Source organism: Lissotriton helveticus, chromosome 2_1, assembly GCF_964261635.1.
Source record: "Lissotriton helveticus chromosome 2_1, aLisHel1.1, whole genome shotgun sequence".
Taxonomy (NCBI): Eukaryota; Metazoa; Chordata; class Amphibia; order Caudata; family Salamandridae; genus Lissotriton; species Lissotriton helveticus.
In genome coordinates this window covers 1,081,113,302-1,081,134,377 of record NC_136059.1, presented here as the reverse complement: position 1 = coordinate 1,081,134,377, position 21,076 = coordinate 1,081,113,302, and positions in this window count along the sequence as shown.

Below are 21,076 nucleotides of genomic sequence, written 5' to 3'. Positions count from 1 at the left end.
CTCTAGAACAAGTATTTCAAGCTACCGATCATATTCTGAAATCACGAATCGGTTATAGTGAATTAAGTACCATGCATGAACAAGAACTAGCCCGATCAGCAGTCCGATGGACTACTGATTCTACCACTTTTCCAGACGAAATAGTGGCACAAATGTTTCTGAAACTGCCCCCAGCCGAGCAACGACTGGTGGGTATGTATATGATCCAGCACCTCATTACATTGTATGAGGGTCAACATTCTGATCCAGGTCCTTTACACGATGTCCTGAACGAGTTACTCCAGTATAGATGGAAAGGTTTAGGTACCGATTTAATTAGTGTCATTCTAGAACAGCGCCATAAATATAGTATGTTTTTGAACCCGCATTTTGTTCATGTTTCACCCCCAGAAAGTAAACCCTTTTACATAGACAGACAGAATCCGTTACGAAAAGTACACCCAGTTAGGACAACAGATGGTGAAATGCAACGAGTGTTTGTTTACACCCCGATTACAAAGATGGAACTCTTAGAGATGAAGAAATTAATTCCCTGTCATGATAAAGATCCAGCAGGATTCCACCGAGAATTAAAAGACATGCTCCGTATGGGAGAATACACGTATCCAGATATTATTAAAATGTTAAAAGTCCTATTGCCCGCAGGGGTATATGAGAAACTAAAGGAAAAAGATTGGGAGGTGGGAGAGAAAAAGATCGATTGGGCAGTTCTAGAAGCTGAAGATAAGATACGAGTACCAGGTACCGGTCTTGGAGAGAAATGTAAAGAATTACCAGAATTATTAATACAAGTTTTGCCCAGAATATTGGCCACTAGAAAGGAAGACTGGGATGCAATCTCAGCCTGTAAACAGAAACAAGATGAAGACACTAGTGATTTTTATTCTAGATTTGAGAAATGCTTTAGTATAAACAGTGGCCTCAAGACAAGTAGCGAGTCATACCCTCATCTTTTTGTTACTAAATTAGTCGAGAATTCAAGTCCACAAGTTAAGAATCGAGTTTTGAAAGTCGAAAGTACGTGGCAAGCTAGTACCCCGTCCCAGATGTTGCAGATGCTTCAGTACCACCAGAATAGAATCAGAGAAGAGCAAGATCATGAGAGAAAACGTATGAAAGACACGAAAATGAAAGTACTAGTTGCACAATCTGTTCCACAAGACAGTCAGAAGAGGGGTCCGAATCAAGCCAGTCATCCTGCAGCTCCCGTTAAAGGAAACTGCAATTATTGTAAACAGCCAGGTCATTTTATAAACGAGTGTGCAGTTCTGAAACACAACATAGCTACCGGTAAGACTAAAGAAAGACCACGTCCGCCTAGACAAGAACAGGTTTCACAGACTCCTCAGCCACAGAATGCACAACAGACAGTTACAGTACCGCAGCCTATTGCTGCAACACAGCATGTTACGCAACAGATGTACCAGTATGCACAGTCCGAGTATCCAGAGTATCAGCCATATTCATGAACCAGCCTAGAGGGGGAGGTAGGCTTGCCTCTCATCGAGATTCCTGTAGATCAAGAAGGTCCCTATGTGCATAGTCAAGTATTAGGGAAAGACAGAAAGTTTTTGATTGATACAGGGGCAAGTAGGACCACCATCAGCCACGCTGAAGTTCCAGGGGCTCCGCTCTCAGGCTCTAGAAATGTTAACCCTTGGATTTTCAGGAAAGCCTATCGTAAACGAGATATCAAAGCCAGTTACCCTAGAAGTAGGTCCACTGTCCCGCACTACTGATCTGTTACTTACGAAGTGATGTCCAGAAAATGTATTAGGCATTAAGACACTGAAAGGGTTAGGTGCAGTTATTTGCTGTTCCCCCGAGGGAATACGATTATTCTTACGTGACTTCAAGGGTCACTATGTATTACGAGATTTTGATCCGAGATTGTCTAATGTTCCGCAGCATTTATGGGCGCAAGGTCCAACTGATGTTGGTTATATGCAAATCACACCCCATCGTGTGACTCTCAAGCCAGGTGTAGTGTTACCACGAATCAGACAGTACAGATTGCCACCTGAGGCTGTAGCAGCCTTAACCAAAATTATTGACGAGCTCATGGCGCAAGGAGTAGTTGTAGAAACTGACTCCAATGTATGTAATTCTCCGATCATTCCCGTCATGAAACGTACTGATCCAAATGCACCCCCAGTATATCGATTAGTGATTGACCTTCGAGAACTCAATAAATGTATTATTCCCCAGTACCCAGTTGTCCCAGATATCTCTTCCCTATTGACAGCCATTGATTCCGAAGCTTCATTTTTTACAGTCATAGACCTCAAGAACGCGTTTTTCAGTGTTCCCATTCATCCAGACAGCCAGTTTCTTTTCGGATTCTGTTTAAATGGAAGGAGCTATATGTTCACACGCGCTCCTCAAGGTTTCACAGAAAGTCCTAGTATTTACAGTCAAGCACTTAAGAGACAACTAGACAACATTCACATGCCAACTGACACTGCCCTGCTCCAGTATGTCGATGATCTACTGATCACAGCCCGTTCTGAACGTGCTTGCGAGCAAGCATCCCTTACAGTTTTGTATTTCCTAGCCGAGATGGGGCACAAGGTGTCCCCTTCGAAGCTTCAATTCTGTGTCCAGCAAGTGATCTATTTAGGCCACTTACTGTCCAAGAGGGGTAGGCAGTTGACACCAGATCGTATCCAGTTAATAGCGAGTCTTCCTCAGCCCAAGACCCAGAAGGAGGTACGTGCTTTTATCGGCCTTACTTCTTATTGTCGACAATGGATTCCTCAGTATGCATTTCTAGCTAAACCACTGATACAGTTAACGACACAGGAGGCAGCCGTATCGACTGTCCTCCCTTGGACATCTGAACATACACTTAGTTTCAATGAGTTAAAGAAAGCTCTATGCCAAGCTCCAGTTCTAGCTACACCGAACTACAGTAAGCCTTTTACACTTTTCGTCACAGAACGTGAAGGTACAGCATTATCTGTTCTCACACAAGATCAAGCAGGACAATACAAGCCTTGTGCTTATTTCTCGAGCACACTAGATCCTGTAGCCCAGGCTCTGCCTGCGTGCCTCAAGTCAGTTGCAGCCACAGCACTAGCTATCAGACAAAGTGATTCCATAGTATTAGGACACTCCTTGACAGTACAAGTTCCGCACTCCGTGGAAGTTCTTTTAAACCGAACACAGACTCAGCACTTGACAATTGCACGTTTAACAGGTTATGAATTGACACTGTTCCAGCCACACATAGAAATCAGACGCTGCAACGTTCTAAATCCTGCTACACTGCTACCGTCAGTTAATTCCAATCCTGCCACACATGACTGTGTGGAAGTAGTTAACACTATGACTAAGCCAAGACAAGATCTGACAGATATTCCATTACCAGATCCTGACCTGACACTTTATGTGGATGGTTCATGTATGAGAACAAGTACAGGAGAATTAGTAGCCGCGTATGCAGTGACTACTGACACCGAAGTTATAGAGACACACCGTATTGACACTCTGTCCGCTCAAGCAGCAGAGCTAGTTGCTCTGACACAAGCCTGCATGCACGCCAGGAACCTGAAAGTTAATGTTTATACAGATTCACGCTACGCATTTGGAGTCGTACACGACTTTGGAGTGCTCTGGCAGGAGAGAGGTTTCATGACTTCTCATGGAACCAAGATTCAGCATGGTCTCCTTATTCAGGCTCTGTTAGATGCCATACACTTACCGACATCTATTGCTATCATGAAGTGCAAAGCACATACGAAAGTTACTGACACTATTTCCCAAGGTAATGATCTAGCAGATCGCACAGCCAAGCTTACAGCACAGACTCCAGACATTCCAGTTAATCCGACACAGACACATACTCCAGATCCGACTACATGTATGACAGTTAAGGACCCTACTCAAGATGTCATAGATATCCAGTTGCATGCTACTCCCGATGAAATCAAGAAATGGTCCGAACAAGGAGGGGTCCAGACAGATCAGGGATGGGTAACGAAGGGAAAAGCCACATGGTTTCTCCCCGACTCTATGGTTCAAGTCATTATCAATACCGCACATAGTCCAGCACATTTAGGGGAAAAAGCTATGTTAGACAGTATCCAGAACATTTGGTTCAACAAGCATTTACGAGCTGCAGCCAAGCAGAAAGTCCGTACCTGTATGATATGTTGCCAGTTTAATCCAGGTAAAAGTGTCCCGGTGGAACAAGGGGGATTCCAGCCTCCTGACCACCCTTTTGAAGTCCTCCAGATGGATTATATTCAGATGGAGCGATGTCGAGGTTTCAAGTATGTTCTTGTAGTTGTATGCGCTTTGTCCAGGTGGACAGAGGCATATCCAGTCCCAGATTACACAGCCACGACTACTGCCAAGCAGTTGGTTCGTGAGTTCTTCCCCCGTTATGGACTCCCAAGGGTCGTATATTCTGATAACGGCCAGCCATTCTCATCTGAGTTGATGAAACACGTTTCCCTGTTGTTAGGGTACCAGTGGAAGTTCCATTGTGTACGCCATCCTGAAGCGGCCGGTCTCGTAGAGAGACATAATCAGACCCTGAAAATCCGAATTGCAAAAGTATGTCAAGAGAAAGGTGTAGACTGGATAGTAGCTCTGCCAGTCGCTTTATTTTATATGCGCATGGTCGCACATTCCAGATCAGGTCTGTCCCCGTACGAGGTCGTGTTCGGCCGCCCCCCTAACATGTGGGGCACACCTAGACCCCGAAGTATTACCGATGTTTCAAGTAATATGCTGACAGATTACCTAGCTTCCTTGATGTCTGCCCTACACTCTTGTCGTTCACAGGTTGCCGCCGCATTTCCAGACAATACCGAGGTGGCACCGCATGAAATCGTTCCTGGTTGCATGGTTCTTGTGAGGAACTTTGATCGTTCAAGTTCGCTGGAGCCTCGCTGGAAAGAACCCCGACAGGTCCTCCTGGCCACCCGTACAGCCGTGAAGTTGGAGGGAAGAAAAGGCTGGGTGCATCTTTCACATATAAAAAAGTTTTATGGACTGAAACCCGTTTCAAAGAACATTTCCGAGGATTCGAAATACTGCCAAAGTACTATTCTTAAGGACTGTCCCGCAAAAGACATTGACACGAACCCTTCCCTGTTAGAGAAAACTCCGCAGCAGGAGTATAAGCTTAAACTAAGGTCTAGTAAAATAAGTCAGCCAGTTTGATTGTCTAAGTCCTCCCCTAGGTGAAACGGTTAGACCGGTTTCTGACATGTATAAAATAGACCCCCATAGTGAGAGAGTTAGTCAAAACTCAATCCGATGTATCGTTTTCCTAAGTTTCATATTGTTTCTCAGCATTATGATTTCCTGCACAAGTTATGCATTTTATCTGTATTTTCCAGTTTCCCATGTAAATAAGTCTGCTAATGTTACAGTAGAGCACACGTTTAGTGATCTGCCTCCTCATGAACTCTCTTATCGTCTCGCTATGCGTAATAATTCCTTTATCCGTATGTTACATTACTCACACCAGACCAGCAATGCCACTAATTGTTGGGTGTGTGGTCGACTCCCCCCTTTTCAGACACCGAAGGGAGTTCTGCCACTCTTCCCTTATCCATTTTCACATAATGGTTCGTGTGGAGCATGGTCCACGTTTACGTCATCCTTAACAGATATGTCTTTTCTTAACAGTACATGTTTTCCAGACAAGCAAGGTCTTCCCCACAGAACAGGGTTAGATCTAGAGAATGAAGTTTATAATCTAGGTAATTATTCTTCGAATTTCATGGTCCTGAATGTTCAGTCTGCTACTACTCCAGACTTACCTGCTATTTCAGTACTCCCAGTCAAAGGCGAATTATGTGTCAGAAATTATGGTTCCGTACATGTAGGACATAGTGATTGTACTACTATTGTCAAGTATAGTGACAGTAGGAAATCTATTTTCAAAGCTTCACGTCATTCTTATTTTGTTTGTGGTCAGACCGCATATGTTCGTCTGCCCCTCGATTGGGAGGGAACCTGTTACATTGCCTTCCTACTGCCACCAGTTTTTCTAGCCCCATCTGATTATCATAGAAACACACATCTAGTACACTTTAGACATAAAAGGGAGATCGAGTCCCCAATTGTCGATTATACTGAAACTGCTCTAGAACAGTATACAGATTTCAATAAAGGATTCTTTTTCTTTATAGGCCCTGTCCAGAATAGTAAGCTAATCCGTAGGTTAACCAGAACCCTTGAAGCTGTAGTGAATGAGACTGCCTCCGCCCTAGGTAACCTAACCGAAGAGCAATCTGCTATGAGATTTGTCGTGCTCCAGAATCGTCTCGTCCTTGACGTCATATTGGCCGATAGGGGCGGGGCATGTAGAGTCATCGGATCTAGTTGCTGCATTTTCATTCCTAATAACGCGCCGTCTGTTTATTCAGCTATAACTAGACTCCATAAAATTGCCCATCTGTTACACCAGGATCCAGGCACCTGGACATGGTCCGGTTGGTTCTGGAATATAATTTCCGCCTGGGGATGGAAAGTATTGTCCTTTCTAGGTATTGCAGTAGCGATCATATTCAGTTGCTGCCTCTGTATACAATGTGGCCCTGCGATTTGCGGCATTTGTGCTACATCTTGTATTCCTAGTCCCAAGCCCCGTTCTAAATCCCGTTCCAAGACAATTCGAGACGAGCAAATGATACTGTATGAAATGATAGATGGTATCATGAATATTGATGTTTCCTGATGGAAACGTAGTGACAAGGAGGGAATGTGGAAAAGTAAATTTTGCCATGTTCTGTGTCCCTACGTGTCCTCCGTCTCATGTTATGTGTGCATGATTAATATGCATATGTATTCCCCATGTTTGATTAAAGACGCAATTACAGTTGTGTCCATCTCTAGTATGCCAGTTTCCAGTTCTCGTGAATACTACGAATATTAGGCCTATGTAAAGTTACGTTGCCACGTTTCTCAGTGTGCACGTTATTGCATTGTAAAGTCTCCGTTTCTAGGCCTCAAAAGGGCCCGGACACCAGATTCAGCTCCTGTCTCCTGAGCCTCGCTGAGGAGCGATACAGCCCCCACCTGTGTTCCTGACCCTTCACTTACTTCCTGCCTCACAGTGCCCGGTTCAGCCTGGCTCTGCCTCTGAGTCTGCCAAGAGTATGTTATGATTCTAGTTATCAGTCCGGTCCTCCTTCTCTGCATTCCTAAAAGCTACTGAATTGCATCAATAGTTTCCGTCATTGTCTAGCCTTTACGGCTCCATGTAAGAGAAATACTGTATTTAATGGTCATTTAATATTCTTCATCACGCACTACATGTAGAATAATGCATGCTCCAGTCTTAGAGTCTGTTAGCCTTTCCCCTCCTGACTCTTAGTTTATATCAACATGTTCTCTAAACATCAGATACTAGATACTGTTTAGGTACATGTCGCCCTGACTCTCCAGACTTTAGTCTCTGCTCCTAGCACAGAGTTCATAGCCCCCAGCTTCTCCTAGTAACACGTCATTGCCAGCTTGCGCGCACCATTAGGTTAGAGGTCCCGGCTCCTTAGGTAGCCCCCTCCATGTTTCCGCCCCATTCATGACATATTCTGTTACGTTTGCATCACATGTCTATGTATACGCCCTGTTCACGCCTCTTTTATGCCTTATCTTTCGCGACTGTTATAGGCCCCTCCCACTGCTACGCCTGTTGCAATGAAATGCTATGTAATTGTTCTAATGTATATATACTTGTGCACTGTTATTAAAAGTGGCTAGCCATTCCAGATCCTGCCCCCAGGCAGCTGCCATCCTATTCCTGTGCAGGTTGTCCTGTTCCTGTCCTTTATGCTGTATTAAACCTGCAAAACTCCTACTACCTCGAATCTTGACTCTTATTTATTGAGCTATCTGTTATTGCTATGTCCAGTAAAACCTAGATCCGGTATTATTTATTTATATACCACACGGGGTCCAATAAACTCTATAAACTGTAACTAGATGGTTACGTCTTAAATTGGCTGGTTTAATTAGCCTCTGAGAGAGGAAAAAGGAGTCTAACCAAATTTTGCTAACTTTTTCAGGAGAATCCGCTATACAATTTCCCCATAAATTTATCACCTCCAAATGCAGTTTATTCTCCTCATCCTTAATTATCAGGTTGTACCAGTACGATAGTTCTTTTATCCATTTCCCCCCTCTACAAATTGCATCAAAAATATCTGCATCTTTCTCCCGTTGCAAATTCTGACTTAACCACCAAGAAGATAGTTGATAATATTTAAACCTAGTCAGCTGACCATTTGTAAGTTGTATTAAGGAATTCCAGTGCATAAGGCCTGAATCTGCCCAAAGATCTCCCCATTTTTGTAGTCCAGCTGTTTTCAAAGGTTGTGAGAGTTGGTCCTGGAGGCATTGGGGTGTACCGGGAGAGTCCCAGATTGGGGTATGTGTGTGATAGTAAGGAATAACAAATACCTTCCTGATAAACCCCCAATTTTTTAGTGCAGTCTGTAATATCTTAAGACGAATTTTTTTTTTAATTTTCTGGTCTCCGAACTTAAATAGAAAATAATCGTGGTCATAAGGTAAATCATTTAATAGAGCTTGAAACAAGCGGCCCTGCGATGATGCGTCTAACTTATTTGCAAGTAACCTAAAGTTTTTAAAATGAAACGCATGACAGTATGACAATAGATCAGGTAGGGCTAAACCTCCAATTTTTAAGCCCCTTCTCAACTTTTTCCATGCAATTCTAGTTGACTTACAGGCCCATATAAGTGATCCGATCTTACCCTGTAAAGTATTAATATCTTTTGGAGAAAATGATAAAGGGATACAGTTAAATAAAAAAGTCAGTTTGGGAAGAATTGTCATTTTAATAAGGTTAACACGGCCATAGATATTTAAAGGCAGGTTCCCCCATCTTATTAAGATTTTGTTAATATCTTTGACCACCATTTGCCAACTAAGTGATGTTATATTTTTTAACTCTTGAGTTAAATAGATTCCCAAGTACCGCATTTTATATTTTACGCCCAATATATGTGTGTTATTATTCCAGCCCATAATCTCCGTTTTCTCCTTATTAATCTGGTAACCTGACAACTTCCCAAATTCTTCCGATAGAAAAAACAACCTCGGTATTGCCACTGAATGATCAGAGGTATACAAGAGAAGATTATCTGCGTACAGAGCAACTTTCAGTGACAAATTACCAAGCTGAAATGGTTGAATTGTATTGTCATCTCTAATTCCACAAACAAAAGGCTCCATATAAACATCAAACAAAAGAGGGGATAAAGGGCAGCCCTGTCTAGTACCTCGCGATATATCAAACCAATCGGATAGTATTCCATTAACTAAGACTTTTGCCTTTGGGTTATAATATAATGATCTAACCGCCTTTATAAAAGTTAGAGGAAGCCCAAATGCCGACATTGCGGCCCATAGATACTTCCAGTTAACCTGATCAAAGGCCTTAGCCGCATCTATCGCGACCAAGGCCAACGGAAGGTTTTTGACGTTAGCATAATCTATGGCCCCTATTACTTGAAATGTTAATTCGTTTAGCTGTCTCCCTGGAATAAAGCCTTATTGATCAGCGTGAATTATAGATTTTATGACCTTCGATAGTCTGGTAGCTAGAATTCCGGAATAAATCTTCATATCCGTATTTAACAATGAAATTGGTCTGTAAGACTCTATTCTTTTTGGGTCTTTATTAGGTTTTGCTATAAGTGTTATAGTAGCTTCTGCCCACGAGGGGGGAACAGGATGACCATGAATTAATAAGATGTTGAATAGTTCCCTGAGTGTAGGTAGTAGTTGATCTTTATTGTCCATATAAATCTCCACAGGCAACCCGTCTGAACCTGCAGCTTTCCCTCGTTTCATTGTCTTCAATTGACCCAGTATTTCCCCTTCTGTGATCTCACTTTCCAAGTATACCTTATCCAATTCAGATATTTGAGGCAAATTTTTCATTAGCAACCAAGATTCTAAATCATCCCCCTTGGGATCTTTATCTTCCGTATAGAGGCTTCTCATAAAGGACCTCGCTTCCTCTCTGATCTCTGCATCTGTTTCCATCAAGTCTCCTGTCTGCCTTTGTAATAGGGTTTTAATATTGTTCCTCGTTCTCTCTTCTCTAGATTTCCAAGCTAAGAGGGCTCCACATTTTTCTCCGTATTCAAAATATTTTATTCTACTAGACTCCCATTTTTATTTAAGAGATTTTCAGCTGAAGTTGTAATTCAGTAAGTTCCTTCTCTATCAGATGTACTCTCCTGGAGTTAGTTATAATTGCATTTTGTAGTTCAAGATCCTTTCTTATTATTGCTGCCAGATCTTCCCTTCTTTTTACTTTCATATTCTTTCTCTTATAAGTCATTAAAGAGCCTAAGACTCCTCTCAGATAGGCCTTATAAGTCTCCCATACCACTTGGGGCGAGGAAGTTCCTGAATTTATTGTAAGGAATTCTATCGTTTTATCTCTGACTTCTATTTTTATTTGATTGTCTAATAACAGTGATCTCTCTAGGGTCCATCTTGATTTTAGAGGAATTATATTCAATTCAATTACCATTTCGAGTACAGCGTGATCTGACATCCCTGTAGGCGTAAAGGAAAGGTAATTGATATCTTTGAGAAGATGATGATCGACTAAAAAGTGATCTATCCTAGAGTAATTCTTATATTTCTTACTGTAAAAGGTAAAGCCTGGTAGTGTTCTGTACTTTTTTCTCCATACATCTAAGAGACTAAAGTCTTTCATTAAAGCGTCTAGGGTGGCAAGTGATTTTGAGGGAGCATGATATTTAGCTTTAGAAGTTCTATCTAGTTTTTGGTCAAAGACCAAATTAAAGTCGCCTCCCAAGATTAATGGGCCGGTTGTCCCTAATAGTGCTATCTCAAGTTTAGATAGTGGGCTCGGATTGTCATCATTAGGACCATAATACACTGCCACTGTGTATGGGATATTTTGAATATATATTACTGCAGCCAACCATCTTCCCGATTGATCTGTCCCATATTTTCTTAGACTTATCCCTCTATTCGCTCGGATTATGATGGAGACTCCCCTGGTGGTGCCTGATTGCCTAGAACTAATTATTTCCTGAACCCACCTTAAATTCTTAAAGAGATAACTGCAGGAAACTGCCTCTAAGTGGGTTTCTTGTAACATTATAAGATGAGCATCTGAATTTTTTAAAAATTCACGAATTCTGTTCTGTTTTATTTTTCCCCCCATGCCATTAATATTCCATGACAGGACTTTAAGCTTATATGGATTACTCATGAGTCTATTATCTTCTCATCCCCATCCGTACCTATATACAAAATGCATTTATCTATATATGAGGATTTTTTTATTTTTTTATTTCTCCCCTTGCTCCCCCCACCCAGTGAACGCCCTCCCCCCTGAGGAACCCCCCCAACATACCTGACGATGACTTCGCCTTTCGGAGCACCTAGGTGAATCCCCTGACCACTCAACTATATTGTAGCGAGACAAATTAAATCAAAATAAATCGTGTCCCCTATACTGTCATATAGCATATTTGTGCTTTAAATTACTTTCTCAAATTTCCCCTTTATTTATATATTTTTTTTGGAAATAATGACCTGATCTGCCCTTTATTGTTCTTCCTGATCACTTCTCATTCGGTCTAAAAGGTTATCGCCCTCTTCTGGCTGTGAAAAACTATAGGTCTTATTCTTCCACATAATCCTAAGCAAAGCCGGAAATCTCATCTGCACGTGTGCCCCCAATGACCTCAGATCTGGCATTCTAGTGCCCAGCTCCCATTGTCTCTGTGCAGTTCTTGCGCCTATATCTGACCTGATAACATAAGGACTGGACTTATAGCAAAGATCTATTTTTGAAAGGGATCTCCCCAGAATAAGCTCCTTGACACTATATGTTTGGAAATTTACTAATATTTTCCTAGGTGCTTTCCTATCCGTACGTCTCTTATGAGGATCTCTATGCACCCTTTCGATTTCGACCTCCAAATCTATGTCTGGGCGATCTTTTAAAACGCCTTCTCTCAGGAGTTTACAAACAAATCCCTTTATGTCCTCCAACTCTTCCCCCTCTGGTATTTTCAAGATCCTTAAGTTGTTCCTCCGTGCTTGAGTCTCCAATCGCTCAATGTCCATAGCCAATGATCTATTTTGGGCCTTCAAAGTGTCTATATCTTTTAGGTTTACATGTACAGTTTTGTTCAGTGCAGCTGCTTCTGTTTCAAGATTCCCTGTACGAAGAGTAACCTCCTCTAACTTAGATTCCAACAGATCAAATCTATCCTGTATTGTTTTTTGATTATTTTCTGATATCTCAAATTTTGACATCATATCACTTCTCAATGATCGAAAAAGGTTCCCCAAACGATCGTTCTCTTGCTCACACGAATCCTCAGAGCTTCTCCTTGTTCCAATAGGTACTTGAGCCGGGTCTGATTGATTGACCTTATTTACATCCTGCCTCCTAATCCCCTCGCCAACCCCCTTAGAACTATTTTGTGCAGGTTTAGCTGTTCCTAGCTGACTCTTAGGTCTAGTGCCCTGCACTCCTTGCACTTTGTCAGCTGAAGGTGCTTTATTTAAGTTAACAGGGGTAACTAATGCAGGGGGTACACCCGAATTTTCAGACTCAGGAAAGTTCGACTGAGCCTAATGCTGCCCTAAACCAGCTGATTTCAAAGTCTCTACTCCCCCCTCCACCTCACATATCGCTCCCCCATTCATAGAGGCCAGGGGTCCAACATTTTCCATATTTCGCAGGTTTTCTAGAGGCCCAAAACGATTTTTTAGAGGTATAGTGCTAGTGTTATCCTCCATTTGCGCAGAGGACCGCCTGGCCTGATCTAGGACTTTAAAGAAGGATTTAAGAGAGGGGGTACTTTTCACCACCTGGTTCTCAGGAATTATTCCTTTAGATTTTTTCACTAGGGTAGTTTTTTTATTTTTTATTTTACAAGGGGTTAATGGCATAGGTCTCTCCCGCTCTTCAAATTCTAAGGCACCTCTCTCTTTTAACTCTACCCTAGATCTCAACTGATACCTATTCCTTCTTATTGGAGGGGTGTGTCCTTTTCTTGCTGTATTCGATATTGTATCAACAATGACAGGCTCAATTGCTCCAGTTAAGACAGTTTCCGTTGTCTTTTTCTTTGTTGGCTCAACGATTTTCAACAGAGCCGGCTCTTGTACTGAACCTTTCTTCAAATTCACAGAATTGTTTTTGCTAATTGGAGGCTCCGTCTGCGTTTGATCCATACAACCCTGCCTCCCAGAGGTAGGCCCGTAGGTTACTACTTGTCCCCCTTTCTCCCCACACCTTACCGCAAATGAGTAGAGCTTCTTCCTCCCTGTCGCCGTTTTGCAAGGTTGTTGTTCATATGCATTAAACGCCGGGCCCCTTAATTTAATTTTAAATAGAACGGAGCGGAATCTGCTCCACCAACACCGCCGGCGTTCTTCCAGCGTGAATACAGGTGAGCGCGGGTCCGTGGAGGTCCTAGCGCCGTCTCCTTCCGTGTGTATTCAGGCCCGCCGTAGCCAGCCAAGCCTCGAAGGAAAAAGGAAAGCAGAGCGAGTGCCGATTAAAAAGTATGCAGGACCCTCTCGTGCCGCAGAGCTCTCATTTCATCTCACCTTAAAGCAGGGGATTTTCAGCTATCAAAAGACACTTCTCGCGCTGAACTCATCCACTCTCCATTAGGGCCACGGGGATCCCTAAGTGCGTCCGCGACCGGCTCTCAGCCCGCCGCCATGTTCCTCCTTCAGTGACGTGTTCACGCCAACAATAGGACCTCCTGTTGCAACCCCTGTTACCCGCCCTCCTACTGAAAATACTCACCTTGAAGATAAGCAGTCAAGGGTGGGATTTATTCCCGACACATTAGATGTCATGATGCATGGCCTTTTCTTACTTGTATATGCTGTGCAGATGTGGAGACAGTCTCCTTTGAACTTCTTTGGTGTGTAAGTCTTCCATAGCAAATGAGGTAAGTGGTGCACACAAAAAATGTGCACCACTTGGTCTGTGACTGCAAAAAGCCTGATGAACAATAACATGCTTGAAAGGAACTTAGGGAGGGGATGTGGATGATTTGACCTGTGGTTAGTCTTTGGGTCTTAGCAGGACAAAATTAATTTGAATAAAGGTCCGTGGAATCGTGGAAACTTGGGAACTACAATAAGGCATCCTGGAAGCAATACATGCAAGAATAATTCAAGAGTCTAAAATATTTATCAGGCTGCTCGGTTAGTCAGACAGTTCCGGTGGGGTAAACAAACTATTCAGGAAATGTACACCTTTGTATTGTGTGGAGAAAGTGGTCACACCTACACATACTGGAGTACTCAAAGACAAAACCAATATGGCAAATGGGCCTCTCTGTTCCATAGATGGTCCCGTAGATGTAAATGAATTACTCTGGAAAAGCACACCTTTGCATTGTGTCACACCACCAACATGATTGAAGATACCCTCTCAGTTGTGTTAGTATAGAAAGTGTTAGCATAGACAGTGAGGAGGGGAACCCAGAGAAAGTGCTACTGAAGAATCTGTTCTGCTCCCACACAGAAATGTACATGATTAGACAGCAGTATGTGCCCAATGCTAAAAGTTAATGAATTGCAGTGGACAAGCTCAAATAGAGAACAGCTGCAACCTTTGATACATACTGACAGTAGCCAGTCATCAAAAAAACAAACAAATCAAGAAGTCTCTAGAAAAACAAACAAGCCAGTATTGACAGTTCCTCTGGAGAATGACCGAGTAAGGAGAGGAACACAGGGAAGGGATGAATTCAACCAATCAGCTTGGAGGTCATTTTTGGTAGGGAGAGATAAGACATGGGGATATCATCAAAACACATTGCAACAGGAGCATGAGCTCTGCTTGTGCTGAGGTTTTACTAATAGGACACGTAGTCAGATTGCTGTCTTGTTTTCTCTTCAGAAAACCTGTGCAAGATTTCAAAACACCAGGATACAATGTGAGCGCTCTTCAAAATAGGACTCTACAACCTTTAGAATGGATCACTGACATAACCTCGACAGACCGAATATCGACTGGACAAAATATCGATGACTAATTATCGACAACAAAATTATCGATTTACTATACTTACACAACAAACATAAAAAATATCGACTACACAATATCGACTACTAAAAAGAACGACTACAACAATATCGACTCACAACATTATCGATTTCTAAAACACCGATTATTAAATATTTATATAACAACAGTCAAAATATCGATTACACAAACATAGATAGCAAATTTATCGATTGTAAAAAAATCGCCATGAATAGATCCTAGAATAAATGACTTTATTATTTAATAATTAAGTCATACTGATCATAAAAAATCAGATTTAGTTAATATAAATAGATGACATATATTATATATTTTCATAACATTTACAACACACAATAAATACTAACATACATTTTATAATACATAAACAATGTTTCGACCTTCTACACATTTCTTACAACTAATTATATATATTCCTCCACTTTACAAATATCAAAATAACATTACCTAGAACATTACCTATACAAAATAAATCCTTACACATTCAATAAACGTTAATTGGCGTCACCCATATAAGGAAAGCAATTAGCATAACAGAAAAAAAAATTCAAATCAACAAATAAAAACAGACTATCCATTTAAACAACCAATCCTATTTCTGAAACAATTAACCTAATACTATATAAATGAAATAATAAGTAACTAAAAACCCAGTATACATCTCCTAAGTAAAGGAAGACGAAACTCTGCTGGATTTCTGGAAGAAAACTGATGGACTTCAACAGAAAGAGACCTACACATATCTAAAGTAAGTACTACTACATTATTAGTCAGCGAAAATGTAACTCTCAAAGCTCACACCTATATTTTAAAGCAAAATACATCAAATATATCTTTTTTTTTTAGCACTCATCCTACAGACGAAAAAAAAAACAGAAGACCTACACAACACCTGGACATCAAAAGTTACATATAAAAAAGTAAGTATATATTAGAAATGTAAAATCGAGAATTAAGGTAACTAAATCTAAACTAGCAAAAAACGTCGGACAAATTATCATAAATAGTAATAAAATATTTCTACACATTTTCTCAACTTCCACAGGTACAAAAATATATACACAGAAAATAACAGTTTGAAGAACATCAACAGCTGAAAATAACGACTTGAAAGCATCAAAACATTTACAGGTAAAATACAAATGTGTGAAACTGTATAATGTGATTAGAACATTTTTTTTTCTTAAAAAATATTTACATTCTCTTTTAATTACCTCCTAGCACTACAATACTATCATGACTGAAGGAGCTAAATTCATTTATTCACAAAAAGGGAAAATGCTTCTTTGTTACATGGGATATGTCTACACTCAAGAGAAACAAAAAGATTTGAAAGTGTTTTGGAAGTGTACGAAATATTATGCCAACAAATGTTATGGTAGAGCTATAACTCAGGAAACTACTGTTACTTATACTAAAGAACATAATCACCCACCCAATGTAACAGAAATAGAGATTAGACAAATGCTAGATTCCCTTAAAGAAGCTAGTACTAGCACTGATCAACCAACAACTGCTATTCTGAAACACCATTTAAGTGTACTTCCCCAACATGCTTCTAGCCAATTACCATCTATAGAATCCCTTAAAAGAACAGTAGCTAGACAAAAAAGAGCAACATGCACTACTCCTCCCACACCAAAAACTTTAGAAGAAGTCCAAATTCCCCCTGAACTCTCTGTAACTCACAATAAAGAAAATTTTATACTCTATGACAACAAATCTAAAGATAAAAGAATTATAGTGTTTGCCACAGCAAACAACATGACAAAACTTACCCAATGCCAAACTTGGATGATGGACGGTACTTTTTCTGTATGCCCCAAACCTTTTTATCAATTATACACCATCCATGGTCATTTCCAAAATGCAAATATTCCATTCCTTTATGCCCTTCTACCGAACAAACAGCAAACTACCTATCAAGAAATACTAACTGAAGTCAAGCAACATACTAACAACTATTTTCCACAAAAAATTATCATTGACTTTGAAAAAGCTATGATAAACAGCATCCTTAAAACATACCCACACACAGCAATACAAGGTTGCTATTACCACTTTAATCAATGTATCTGGCGACATCTACAAAAATCAACCTTGAGTATCCAATACGCCACTGATAGCACATTTGCTTATCAAATCAAAAAACTCATCGCCCTAGCCTATGTTCCACTAACAGATGTAACTGAGCACTATAACTTATTAATAGACAGCCCCTACTATAAAAGAAACAAAGATAAACTAAGCCCTATGCTTGACTACTTCGAAGACACATGGGTAGGAAGGCTACACAGATCAGGCCATAGAAGACAACCGAAATACCAAATAGCTTGGTGGAATGTCTACCTTAGCACACTAAATAAGGAAGCAAAAACAAACAATGCAGTTGAAGGATGGCACAATGCCTTCCAAGCAACTACAGGCCGAGGAACGCCTACCCTTCACAAATTAATACAATCCTTACAAAAAGAACAAAGTTACCAGGAGCTCCGAATGGAGCAATCAGTAACTTTGATTGGACCTAAACTCACCAAAGAAACTAAAAAAATGTATAACACACTCCAAAGTCAAGTTACCCTCTATCCAACTAGCAAAGGACTAGAATATCTATCAATGATTGCCAAAACTATTCTTTAAAACATTACATAACTATACACGTAAAACTAAACATATTTTTCCTAAAATTCTTCATTATAATATGTAACAAATTGCAATTAAATTATCAAATACATAATATTAACATATATAAAATGTATTTAGATAATATATTTACAAAATGTTACATACAACGTAAGTAAAGCAAAATTAAAAACAGTTTTCCCACCCATTAAAATTCCAGAAAATACTTACATTTCTGATGCAGCTTCAAACGTAATCCAATTCCAAGCAATCCATAGGACACCATTCCAAAAACCCATACAATCCATGAAAGCCCAAAAAAAAATGCAAAAATCCAAGCAAATCCATAGCGACTCCTTTCCACTTCAGTAGACACCAGATACCATAGAAAACCCGAAAATCCGTAATGGCGAAAAATAAACGTTCCAAGAAAATGTAAAAACCCAAAAAATAGTGTGCAAAAATAAGAGTATATAATACTCGTTACACAGCTGTGATCAAAAAAGAAGGGAGTGCTCCAAAACAGCGAAACGCGACGATAACCTAGAAAAAATAAATAACATACCCACCCACATAAAAACACCCATACATATATAAAAACACATATTTATACATCAAACATATTATCTTAGTAACATTTAAACATATTACCTCACCTCACACACCTACAACAAAAACGCGGTAAAAATCCAATATCGTACACTCTACCTAACACCGAACACACAATCTTCTCTAATTAACTCTACCTACATAAACATAAACACAGCACACATACACTAGCAATAAGTTCAGAAACTTATAAAACACAATTAAAACAAACTTACCCTCTCTAACGCGAAGCAGCACCCAACCGCGATCTGTTGAAGCACCAAATACGCCTAAGTAACATTACGCGGTTAAAAAGTAGTCCCTGTATACAGCTAAATGCTATTTAATTTCTATATTCCAACACTTAAAAAAATACACAGAGTATTATAGTAAGTGTAAATATTTATTTAAAGTGTATAAAATTATTTCATAAATATTCATAAGTTTGAAATAATTATTCAACTGTTATGTTATAGTTAAAAAATAAATTTTTGATTTATAAATACATTTAGTAAATAATGTTTATGTAAAAATAAATTGCATATATAAGTTTGTTACAAGAAATGTTTTTTTTAAATTTGCAAATATTATGTAAAACATTATGTATGTATATAATAAATGTTTTTGGTGTTTATGTATTTAAAAATGAATATTATAAATATGTTCAATATTCATAATAATTATTTCCAAAAATATAACATTACTTGGTAAAAAACAAAAATGTTACAATTCCCAAAAAATGTACATAATTTTCAATCACAATAAATTCAATGTGTATCTGAATAAATATTTTGTTATTAAATAAAAAGTACATATGACCAATTTGTTTCAGAAACTATTTAAATGTTAATATATGTAAAATATAATAAAATTATGTTAATATAATTTATGTGTTAAAAACATATATATGTACTTCATATTTTTGTTATGTTAATAAAAACATTGAATGAAAAATTTTGAATATAAATAAAAAATGAATCTCTACTTACAAATACATTTTTATATGTGAATAAACAAATTTTCATTTATGGCATTTAACCCTGTCTATGTTTCCTTCTTTATTATTGTATATAAATATTATTTGCATATTAAATAATCTAATAAAAAATACCTTATACATTTAAATATTTTTAAAAATGTATTAATATTTAAAGTCCTACAATACCAATAATTGTGTTTAATGTATATTAATAGAAATATTTTATATAAAATATATTAAAAAGTAACTATTTTAATAGACATTTAAATTGACCATATTTTTACCCTGTATCCCTCTAACCTAAAACCCCAAACTGACCCAAAGCCCTAAAAACACCCCTTTACCCACAAACTAAAAACTGACCCAGAACCCACAAAATACCCCTTTAGCCACAAACTGAAAACTGACCCTGACCCCTAACAATACCCCTTTACCCAAATACTGAAAACTGACCCTGACCCCTAAAAATACCCCTTTACCCACTAACTGACAACTGACCCTGACCCCTAAAAATACCCCTTTACCCACTAACTGAAAACTGACCCTGAGCCCTAAAAATACCCCTTTACCCAAAAACTGAAAACTGACCCTGACCTCTAAAAATACCCCTTTACCCACAAACTAAAAACTGACCCTGACCCCTAAAAATACCCCTTTACCCAAAAACTGAAAACTGACCCTGACCTCTAAAAATACCCCTTTACCCACAAACTGAAAACTGACCCTGCAACCAAAAAAATACCCTTTACCCAAATACTGAAAACTGACCCTTAACCCTAAAAATACCCCTTTACCCACTAACTGAAAACTGACCCTGACCCCTAAAAATACCCCTTTACCCACTAACTGAAAACTGACCCTGACCCCTACAAGTACCCCTCTACCCACTAACTGAAAACTGACCCTGACCCCTAAAAATACCCCTTTACCCAAAAACTGAAAACTGACCCTGACCTCTAAAAATACCCCTTTACCCACAAACTGAAAACTAACCCTGCAACCAAAAAAATACCCTTTACCCAAATACTGAAAACTGACCCTTAACCCTAAAAATACCCCTTTACCCACTAACTGAAAACTGACCCTGACCCCTAAAAATACCCCTTTACCCACTAACTGAAAACTGACCCTGACCCCTACAAATACCCCTTTACCCACTAACTGAAAAGTGACTCTGACCCCTAAAAATACCCCTTTACCCAAAAACTGAAAACTGACCCTGACCTCTAAAAATACCCCTTTACCCACAAACTGAAAACTGACCCTGCAACCAAAAAAATACCCTTTACCCAAATACTGAAAACTGACCCTTAACCCTAAAAATACCCCTTTACCCACTAACTGAAAACTGACCCTGACCCCTAAAAATACCCCTTTACCCACTAACTGAAAACTGACCCTGACCCCTACAAATACCCCTTTACCCACTAACTGAAAACTGACCCTCACCCCTACAAATACCCCTTTACCCAAAAACTGAAAACTGACCCTGACCCCTAAAAACACCTTTATCCACAAACTGAAAACTGACTCTGAAAGAAAAAAATTACCCTTTACCCAAATACTGAAAACTGACCCTGAACCCTACAAATACCCCTTTACCCACTAACTGAAAACTGACCCTGACCCCTACAAAATACCCCTTTACCCACTAAATGAAAACTGACCCTGACCCCTACAAATACACCTTTACCAAAAAACTGACAACTGACTCTGCACACAACATATACCCCTTAATACCCAAACAGAAAACTAACCCAGAACACTAAACCAACCTCTTTCCCCTAAAACAAAATAATATATATATGAGAATATCTATAATT